This window comes from Salmo salar, chromosome 06 (assembly GCF_965601325.2).
Source record: "Salmo salar chromosome 06, fSalSal1, whole genome shotgun sequence".
NCBI lineage: Eukaryota > Metazoa > Chordata > Actinopteri > Salmoniformes > Salmonidae > Salmo > Salmo salar.
This window is the reverse complement of record NC_138296.1, coordinates 76,137,234-76,148,612: the sequence shown is the minus strand read 5'-3', so window position 1 is coordinate 76,148,612 and position 11,379 is coordinate 76,137,234. Positions and strand designations below refer to the sequence as shown.

The 11,379-nt window shown below is 42.4% G+C and overlaps 1 non-coding gene across 1 annotated transcript; it reads left to right on the top strand.

Moving 5' to 3' along the window:
- Positions 1–10,862: 10,862 nt before the first annotated feature.
- Positions 10,863–10,915, top strand: LOC123743593 (U7 small nuclear RNA). The gene has a single exon (XR_006770449.1). It is a non-coding gene; the product is annotated as a U7 small nuclear RNA (small nuclear RNA).
- The last annotated feature ends 464 nt before the right edge of the window (positions 10,916–11,379 follow it).

The following is an 11,379-nucleotide window of genomic DNA, read 5'->3' as shown; positions in this document are numbered from 1 at the left end:
GCGTGGGTGTGTGTGGGTGTGTGCAGGTGCGCGGGTGTGGGTGTGTGTGTGCGTGGGTGGGTGGGTGTGTGCGTGCGTGGGTGTGTGTGGGTGTGTGCAGGTGCGCGGGTGTGTGGGTGGGTGTGTGCGTGGGTGTGTGGGTGGGTGTGTGCGTGGGTGTGTGTGGGTGTGTGCGTGGGTGTGTGTGGGTGTGTGCAGGTGCGCGGGTGTGGGTGTGTGTGTGCTCGCCAAAGTCTGTCTCTATATGGTTTTGTCTCTGACCATATAGATTCATGATTGAGAGTTAACCAGAGTGGCCACGCTCCCAGATTTGTTATGCAAAAATAGGACATGGTCCAAGGTTAGAATAGTTCATATCTGTTCTTAAAACGATAGAATGTTGATGTCTGTAATTATCTGCCTGTTAGAGATCTCCAGGTTTACAGGAATGAGTCTGTTTCCCTCAGACCCACAGAGTGTTTCTCTGGTTTGGTGGTTGGGTGGGAGTCAGGGGGTCAGGGCCAGGGTTAGGGTCAGGGTTAGCTACAGACTGACTGGGCCTGCTCTGTAGCCATTGTGTTACGGCTGGCCCAGGGTCTGCTATACACCAGGCTCTCACCACTAATCCCCTCTCTTTATGAAGTCACCACTGTGTCCCAGGACATTGGGCTGGGCTGAGGGGCAGAGGTGGGGAGGCTCAGGGGATGAAGGAGGGCCATTGTGAAACCGTGCTCAGCCACTGAACACTAAAACAGAAAGAGGAGGCGTATGGCAATGGATTTAGTTCTATCAAAGATGTGTGTGTGTGTGTGTGTGTGTGTGTGTGTGTGTGTGTGTGTGTGTGTGTGTGTGTGTGTGTGTGTGTGTGTGTGTGTGTGTGTGTGTGTGTGTGTGTGTGTGTGTGTGTGTGTGTGTGACCGACCATGTGTGTGTGTAGAGTACGAAAGTAATGCAGTGGAAAGGTAAAGCAAAGTCTTTATTCTGGTCTTCATGGGTAATTTGCAAGTGTTTAACATGTACTCCACATGGGAAAATGCTTGGGGTTAGCTTTAGTGTATTCCATGTATTGCGCTATGGTTCAATGTAAACACAAAGAAAATGAGATCCAGACAAAAGCTGAAAGAATACCAATCAAGTTCCAGCACTCCTTCCCACATCACTTCTACTACCTTAGCGCACAGTATTATCAACCGGCAGAATCTTTCTTTCACTTTGTTATATTGGTTCCAACCTCTGGCTATGGAGTCAGGATTTTTCAAATGTGACCAAAACATGTAGGCCAGTCCTTATTTCTGCACCCATCAGCTGAGGAACAGGGTTGTCGTGCTTAATCCTCTGGTTCCTTCTCTTATCACTCAGTGTTTATGAGCCCTAAGTGCATCAGAGTTGGCCTCAATTCAAATTGAAGGCAGTCAATAATCGAACAAAAGGCATTTATTTTCAATGACTTCTCAATAAACTGAAAAGTAGAAGCTAATTAATACAAAAAAATTACATTTCAGAATTTTTAATTCAAATCAATTCTTGAATTGAATGCCTTCAATTCAAATTGAGCCCGACCCTGGAGCACACCTCTGTGTTTTCACACCTGCCTGCTATGTGAGTGTCAGGTATGGGTCATTTAAGTGATCATGTCAGAGAAGCCAGTGTTTGAAGGATATATTTGCACGGGTGTTGTTAGGCCCGAGACAAAGTTGATGAGCGGCTTCGAGTGTATTATCACTTTTATACAACAGGTTACCAACATAAGCAAATAATGATTGACATATTTTAATTAAAAACGTTATTTTGATGAATTTATTAATACTATTTCATCCTTCCACAAGATATAGTCCTGACACAAATCTAGGGTTGCTACCCAAGCCGGCTGGTCGTTCGCACTATCGGTTCGGTTGCCAGAGACGCGATCCAGTTGTTCAGTCTTTTTGTTCTGTGTCTATGTACGCGACCCAGTCGTTCATTCATCCCTTGCTTGCTAGCTAGCCAACTACGGCTAGCTTACAGTCACGTCAAAATGTGCAGCCAGAATAAGTAGCTGCATTTGCAGTTTTCTAGTGACATTTATTTGGATACATCCATAACAATGAGTTAATCAGGCTCAATTTTACCTGGCATAGAAAATGTGCTCACTTGTCATGACACTGTTGTTCAGAGGATCTATCCAACAACACAACTAACACAATCACTTAAAACTGAAGCTGGAAAGACAGCAAACTAGCTGCACTTTGTTTCGTTTGACCTTTTTTCAATAGACATTTCTTTGTATATATCCATAAAAATGATGCCAGCTGATTCATGATTTCGACTGGCTCAGAAACGCCGCCTGCCTGTCTGTATCGTCCCGACTCCCGACACGCTCATTACTATGGGACAGCTGGAGATCAAATTTGAATATTGAAACAATGTTGCAAATGTTGGAGAGACAGACAGCAAGGTTTATACAAATCTCTGCTGTTGAAAACTAAATATTAGTCTAAAAGAAATGTGAGATAATGTCTAGATGCTTTTTATCGTGGAAATCAAGTTTATAAATTGCCTGGCTGGTCTGATGAGACAGTGGATTGCGCAGTCAGATGGAACAGAGTAAATAGGCATTTTAATGTCATTGATTTAGCCAGTGGTTACTTGTGGAATAGACAATGTCTGGAATGCGGTTTTAACCAATCAGCATTCAGGATTAGACCCACCCGTTGTATAACAAGATATAATGCCTGGATAGAGAGGAGAGGAGAGATATGGGCAAGTAATATAGTGAGCCCTATGAGGCTGGTTGCCTGACTGTGTTTGCTGACATTGCACAAACCCAGGGAAAGGTTTTGGTTTTCCCATTGACCTGGTAACTCAGAGATACAGTGGCAAGAAAAAGTATGTGAACCCTTTGGAATTACCTGGATTTCTGCATAAATTGGTCATACAATTTTATCTGATCTTCCTCTAAGTCACAGCAATAGACAAACACAGTGTGCTTAAACTAATAACACACTAATTATTGTATTTTTCTTGTCTATATTGAATACATCATTTAAACATTCACAATGTAGGTTGGAAAAAGTATGTGAACCCCTATGCTAATGACTTCTCCAAAAGCTAACTAGAGCCAGGAGTCAGCTAACCTAGAGTCCAATCAATAAGACGACATTGGAGATGTTGGTTAGAGCTGCCCTGCCCTATAAACTACACTCACAAAATTTGAGTTTGCTATTCCCAAGAAGCATTGTGATGTGAACCATGTCTCGAACAAAAGAGATCTCAGAAGACCTAAGATGACCAATTGTTGACTTGCTTAAACCTGGAAAGGGTTACAAAAGTATCTCTAAAAACCTTGATGTTCATCAGTCCACGGTCAGACAAATTGTCTATAAATGGAGAAACTTTAGCACTGTTGCTTCTCTCCCCAGGAGTGGCCGTCCTGCAAAGATGACTGCAAGAGCACAGCGCAGAATGCTCAATAAAGTTAAGAAGAATCCTTGAGTGTCAGCTAAAGACTTACCGAAATCTCTGGAACATGCTATCATCTCTGTCGACGAGTTTGCGATACGTAAAACACTAAACAACAATGGTGTTCATGGGAGGACACCACGGAAGAAACCACTGCTATCAAAAAAAAACATTGCTGCACCTGGATGTTCCACAGCGCTACTGACAAAATATTTTGTGGACAGATTAAGCTAAAGTTGAGTTGTTTGGAAGGAACACTCAACACTATGTGTGGAGAAAAAATGCACAGCACAGCACACCAAAATCAAAACCTTATCCCAACTATAAAGTATGGTGGAGGGAGCATCATGGTTTGGGGCTGCTTTGCTGCCTCAGGGCCTGGACAGCATGCTATCATCGACAGAAAAATGAATTCCCAAGTTTATCAAGACATTTTGCTGGAGAATGAAAGGCTATCTATCCGCCAATTGACGCAAAAGGGCAACGACCCAAAACACAGAAGTAAATCAACAACAGAATGGCTTCAACAGAAGAAAATACGCCTTCTGGAGTGGCCCAGTCAGTCCTGACCTCAACCCGATTGAGATGCTGTGGCATGACCTCAAGAGAGCGGTTCACACCAGACATCCCAAGAATATTGCTGAACTGCAACAGTTTTGTAAAAGAGGAATGGTCCAAAATTCCTCCTGACCATTGTGCAGGTCTGATCGGCAACTACAGAAAATGTTTGGTTGTGGTTATTGATGCCAAAGGAGGGTGAACCAGTTATTAAATTCCACCCTGCACTGTGAATGTTTACACTGTGTGTTCAATAAAGACATGAAAACCTATAATTGTTAGTGTGTTATTAGTTTTAGGAGACTGTCTATTGTTGTGACTTAGATGAAGATCAGATCAAGTTATATGACAATTTCTTTTGCAGAAATCCAGGTAATTCCAAAGGGTTCACATACTTTTTCTTGCCATTGTAGGTTCTGGCTTGATGAGATAGCTAGGCTGTGTAACCACTGGTCTAGGGTCAGATATTATTTTGTTCCACTAATAGTTAAGGTTAGGATGTTGTGGGTCACTGATCCCAGATCTGTGGTCAGGGGTCACTACTACCTCAAGCACAATAGGCAAAACCAGGGAAATGTTTTAATTGACCATTTACCTAGTAACCCATAGAAAGGTTTGGGTCTGACCTTTAAAACCAGGGTCATCTTTTGGTTTTACCTCTATCCCCACACCATTACCCAATCACTACTCAGTCAGGGAACTAAGGGCAACAGTGGAAGCGCCTCAGAGGAGGAAGGGGAGGACCATCCTCCTCAGTGAATACATTTTTTAAATAATTCTAAAACATTAAAAAAGTTAACCTTTTTAGATAAAACTATACTAAATATAATCATGTCACCAAATAATTGATTAAAACACACTATTTTGCAATGAAGGTCTATAGTAGCCTCAACAGCACTCTGTAGGGTAGCACCATGGTGTAGCCGGAGGAGAGTTAGCTTCCGTCCTCCTCTGGGTACATTGACTTCAATACAAAACCTAGGAGGCTCATGGTTCTCACCCCCTTCCATAGACTTACACAGTAATTATGACAACTTCCGGAGGATGTCCTCAAACCAATCAGAGCTCTTGCAGCATGAACTGACATGTTGTCCACCCAATCAAAGGATCAGAGAATGAATCTAGCAGAGGTGTGGACTCGAGTCACATGACTTGGACTCGAGTCAAACTCGAGTCACAAATATGATGACTTGCAACTCGACTTTGACTTTAACACCAATGACTCGTGACTTGACTCGGACTTGAGCCTTATGACTCGAACTGACTTGATACCCTCCCCAAGCCCAAATATTAAAAATGATGCTATTTTAAAAAGTGTGCAGGCATCAACTTTTCATTTAACGGATTAAAGTTTGAATCGGACAGCAGCCAATCAAATTGTGCCAGCGGAGAAAAAGTTGCGCGTGGCAGTGCAGAGGAACGTCGGGGGGTGAATTCAGATTGAGCCATTGGAAAGATGATACCCAAAATGATCATTTTCGGATATACAGACTACGCTGTAATCAACACAACTTGCAAAACGTGTGGGAAGAAAATTACAGATGGAGGCACAACAACTTCCAACTTTGTTCGACATTTGAAGCTGCACAACGAACGGTAAGTCGTGGCTAATATAGCCGACAGCTATATATAACTTTGCTAGTATAGCATGTAGGCTAACATAACGTTAAATCAATGAGCCTCCACACAGTCAGCCAGTGCGGGAACGTGATCATTGCACACAAGATTGACACCAGGCAAGATTGTGCTACTGCCCCGCTCAATTATTTTTTATATGCTTACAGATTTGAACAATACCAGATAAACAAAAGTGTCACAAGTGAACCACAACAGTCTTCAATCTCACAGTTCATGGAGACCCGTGTAGGGCAGTACAGCATGAATCATCCACAGCAGAAAGCTATCAACAATGCAATACTGTCCGACATGGTTATCGATTGCAACTTGCCTCTGTCTATTGTGGAAAACAAGAGTTTTGGTCACTTTCTGTCAGTGGTTGACAGTAAGTACAGCCCAGTGTGTCGTAGAACATTGACATCAAAAGTAGAGAACCTCGCTACAAAGAGACGTTCAAAACTGAAAACTCAGTTGAGCAACACAGACCATGTTTCAGTCACAGTGGACATTTGGTCCGACCGAAAGATGAGGGGGTTCCTTGGTGTCACTGAGCACTGTATGGAAAAAGATGGAGAGAGGATACAGCTCAAGTCCAATCTCTTGGCCTGTGACTGCTTCAAAGGCCCACACATGGCCAAAGAATCTGTGAGCAGTTTGAGGCCATATGTGGTGAGTACAGTATTAAAGATAAATTGACTATATCATTAGTGACAGTGTTGCCAACATGAGAAAAGCATTCACGGTGTGCTTCCCCATTGAACAAGAAGATGAAGAACATGATGAAGATCACCTTGATGACCCAGAGCTCTGGAATGACCTAACCCTGGAAGACCAGCAAACAGTGGATGCTGCTATTGCAAAAAAACAGCGCTTGCAGTGTTTTGCCCACACTCTCCAGCTGGTGGTGAGAGATGGCTTGAAAAGAAACAAAACTGATGACTCCTTCTCTTTCAAAGTTATCAAAAACCAGCTCACTGCTACATACAAGCACAACATTCAAAGAGGTGTTTGAGACTGAATTTGGGGAAGAGGCATACCTGCTGCTGTTAACACAGGATGGAACTCAACACTGAGACAAGTGAAGGCAGTTATCCAATGTGACCATCTAAAGCTCAGTCATGTTCTAGAAAAGGCTGGGCACAAGGAGTTGTTGTTCACAGTACGGGAGTGGAATAAGTTGAAGGAGTTGGTGGACCTCCTGAAGCCATTTGGAGAAGCACAGGGGGAGAAGATAGTCATAATCAGTTCTGTTGTTCCCTCGGTCCTGTCCCTGAATCACCACCTGGAGCAGCGGAAGCCTCAAGTCCATTTCCTGAGCGGCCTGGTCAGAAGTCTCCAGGCATCCCTGAACAAAAGATTTCTTGGAATCTTCATCAATGTGAAAATGGCCAGGACACAAGATGGAATCACTGCCCCCTTTTCAGATGCAGTCTACCTCAAAGCAGCTGCCTTGGATCTGGCTTTTTCTCTGATGTGGGTGGAGCACCGTGTGCTGGTCAAGGAGGAGGTGGCACAAAGAATGAAATGTAAATATTATTTAGTTTAATGTAACTTTTTCTCATAATTTAATCCAATTGACTGCAACAATAATACTTTTTTCAGTTTAACCCACTGCATCAACAATACTCTAATACCGTCCTTTTTGTTTCTGCTATGCTTTTACATGTTTTGCCAGAACTGATTCTGCAAGATGCTACAGGGACTGAGCAAGCTGTGCCTCTTGTTGATGAGGAAGAGCGAGAGGACCATAGTCTTGGACAAGAAAAAGGGCTGTTTGCAGCATATTGTAAGAGGTAAAAGAAAGCTGTTGGGACCACTCCAGCACTACAGCTAAGTCACTACCTTGACATATGCGAAGGACAGAATGCCCTCTTGTTCTGGGCAATGAACAGGAAGGCTCTTCCTTCACTGTCCCGAGTGGCCATAAGGGTCTTGGCAGTGCCTGTCTCCAGTGCTCCGGTGGAGCATGTCTTCAGCCATGGTGGCATCATACTGCGGCCTCATCGTGCACAAATGACTGACAGACTTTTATCGAATTTCGTTTTTTGCAAATGCAACGCATCATTGGGCCCTGCGATAAGAGAAAAAATGAAACTGTTTATGCATTACACACACACGTAGTCTCCATGTTCAGGTTTTATCTCCCATCTTTGGGATCTGTATTTTTTTCTCAGACATTCAGGCCAGTGTTCAAATTGTAGGCTTACTTGAAGTTCAGTATCAGTTGTTTTGATGTACCTTTTAATAAATGATTGTAACTTGATGGCAGGATTGTTTTAGGTGTCTAGAGTATATCTGGAGAGAGAGACAGAGAGCACTACAATATTTTGTTTTTGTTGTCATATTGATGTTTTTCTCATGGCTACCCATGTATTTCCATGGAAATATAAAGTTTATTTGGAATGTAATAAATATATATATTTTTTAAAGCATTCATGATTTGCGTAAATGTAATATACTATTACTCTTGTTAAAAATATGAAATGGTATTACATTTGGTGAAGAGCACATTATGACTTGTTTAGGACTCAAAAATCAAAGTTTAGGACTTGAGACTTCACTTGATACTTGACGGTCTTGACTTGAGACTTGACTCGGACTTGCCTGTCTTGACTTGGGACTTGACTTGGGACTTGAGTGCTAAGACTTGAGACTTACTTGTGACTTGTAAAACAATGACTTGGTCCCACCTCTGGAATCTAGTACTGAAGCATAAGCTAGGGCTAGCTAGCACTGCAGTGCATAACATGTGGTGAGTTGTTCAGAGAAAGACAATAGTTGAACAGTTTTGAACAAATACATTTCTTACAAAATGAAGGAGACGCAAGTGAGAGATAGAAAGAGATTTAGTTTTACAAATGCAGCTAGCTTACTCAAACACCCTGCTCAAACAGAGGGATGCCATGTTAGCCAGCTGGTTATGACTATCCAACACGACACTGGAACTCTTCCAAGTCAAGGTAAGCTTTTGGTTTTACAAATGTATTGCCACCGGGGCCTGTCGGTGTAAGTGCTAAACTGATTACTGACTGTACACTGTAATGTTACTGCATGAATGTAGAAGGTTTACTAATGAGTTAGTTCTATTAGCTATGTTGACTATGACGTTACTTTAGCTAATATGGTGAAAACGATGTAAGCTGTGTGTAGTGGTTATGATATGGGTTGGCTTGGCTTGGAAAGGTTTTTTCACCTGGAACACATACAGCTGATGTGTTGTGCATTGAAGTCCACAAGCAAAATGAAGAGGTGAGAGGAGGAGAGTGCATAGATGTGAGAAGGAATACAACGTGGCTGCTATGAAAGTGAATTGTGTTTACGCGTGATCAGGGGTGTATTCATTTAGCCGATTCTGTTGAAAAGCGTTTCTTAAACGGAAGCAAACATACCTGAATTTGTCCAATAGAAATTCTCGTTTGCAACTGTTGGACTAATGATTACACCCTATATCAGCTACTGTATATGCGAGAGTGTGCAAGGCGGTACTGAATGTGTCACTGTCGGTCACCTTAAATAATTATCTCGACCTGTGTGCACCTACATTGTAAACTTCTATTCATATGCTTGGTTGTAGCAACCTCATGATGGGTATAGGGAAAATTTGAGTATCATGTAGTAGCCTAAACCTATCAATGTTACATTAATAGATTTGATGAATTAGAGAGTGGTTAATTCTCTAATATTGAGGGAACGTTTGACCTAGGTCAAGCCATAGGACTGTATGTGTTCTGCAGTGTTCTAGGCGGGAGACCATGAATAGACTGTAATATTGTGAATAGTACAAGGTTTCTCAAAGGCAGGTTATAGTTGAGTTGTAATACTCTCTCTATACTTTTCTCTTTCTACTTCTCTCTCTCTCTACTTTTTATTACATGCTATGCTGTTTTTCATCTGACACGGGTGGCTGGACAGGAGAGAGGAAAGCTCTGTAGAGCGTGTGTGTATTGATGTGTGTGTGTGTGGTTCATTGCTTATGGGGGCATGAAATCGCTCCACAGCCCCAAGGCACATTGGGAGCTGCTCTACCCAGACACAGAGCCTTCCACTCTATCTGTTTTCACACACACACACTCACACACACACACACACACACACACACACACACACACACACACACACACACACACACACACACGCACACACACACACCACACACACACACACACACACCACACACACACACACACACACACACACACACACACACACACACACACCACACACACACCACACACACACACACTGCATCTCTCTCTTTCTCTCTCTCTTTCTCTCTCTCTCTCTCCCTTCCCATCTCTCATGTCGTGTCTGTCTTCATAATTCTATGGGTTTATGTTATAGTCCAGTTCCAGTGGGACATTTGAGTGTGTACTCATTGTCATTTACTATCCCAGGACCACTATCCCTACAAGGAAGTCATTTGTCAATTAAACAGGTACTGCTGGAGAGGGCCATTTTACTCACTCCCTTCTCCCTTTTTTCTCTTCCTTTCTTTTGATGTGTGGAGGACCAGTTCTCTGTGACATGGGGTGACTCTCACTCCCCCTGTTCTCTCTCTTACTCCCCCGTTCTCTCTCTCGCTGTGATCTTATGAGCTGAGTGTCCAGACTCCAGGGAGACCAGCATACATGTGCTCTCCTACAGAGCAGGGCTGAGCAGGGCTGAGCAGGGCAGGGGGGAGCAGCAGGGGGGGACAGATCAGGGGAGAGGAGGGAAGAGGAGAAGAAAAGATTGGGGGTAGGGAAAAAACAGAGTAGGGTCTACAGGAAGAACAGCAGACTGTTGTTAGGCCAGCTTGTCTACTGTCCCAGTAATACCAATGCTTCTCTAGTGGACACAGATGGGACCATCTGTTGCTGTCTATCTCTCTATCTCTTTGCTACACTGGAACAAAATGTTTTATATTAGTGATGTTTTTTTTTTACCATGATACAGAAGCTTGCGTTTACATTTATATTTTAGTTATTTAGCAGAAGCTCTTATCCAGAAACGAGATTGCTCGTGTTCTGCATGGCCCTCCCACAGAAAAAATACTACAGTTTACTATAGAACACTATAGTACTTACTATAGAATTCTGTAGTAAACTATAGTATGCCGTAGAATACTATACCATGCACTGTAGTATCCTTTGATCATGTTTAGTACTTGATATATAATTTCTTAGTGTACTGTAGAATACTATAGTAAATACTACAGTATCATCCACAAAAATCCCTACAGGTAATAGAAAAGAGCAGAAGCTCAGTCCTACCTACCTACAGGTTATGGAAAATGTGCTCTTTTAGTATTTCTCCAGTAGGTTTCCTCAAGGAGAAAGCCTCCACTTCTATGTCAAAGATAATAAAACAAAATCACTTTAGTAAATACTACAGTATACTATAGTCTGCAAAAACACTACAGTAAATACTACAGTATACCGTACTACATTCCACAAAAACACTACAGTAAATACACCAGTATACTACAGTCCACAAAAACACTACAGTTAATACTACAGTATACAGTACTACAGTCCACAAAAGCACTACAATAATTACTATAGTATACTACTCTTTTTTTTACTACATTATTAATACTAAGCTATACATACTACAGTATACTACAGTAAATACTGCAGTATTCTTTAGTCCGCAAAAACACTACAGTGAATACTACAGTATAGTATTCCTACCATAGTATACACTATAGTCTTTTTTATTGTGGGCCTCCACACACAGAGATGAGATTACCACAGTGTTCTGTAGGGCCCTCCACACACAGAGACGAGGTGTTCTGTAGGGCCCTCC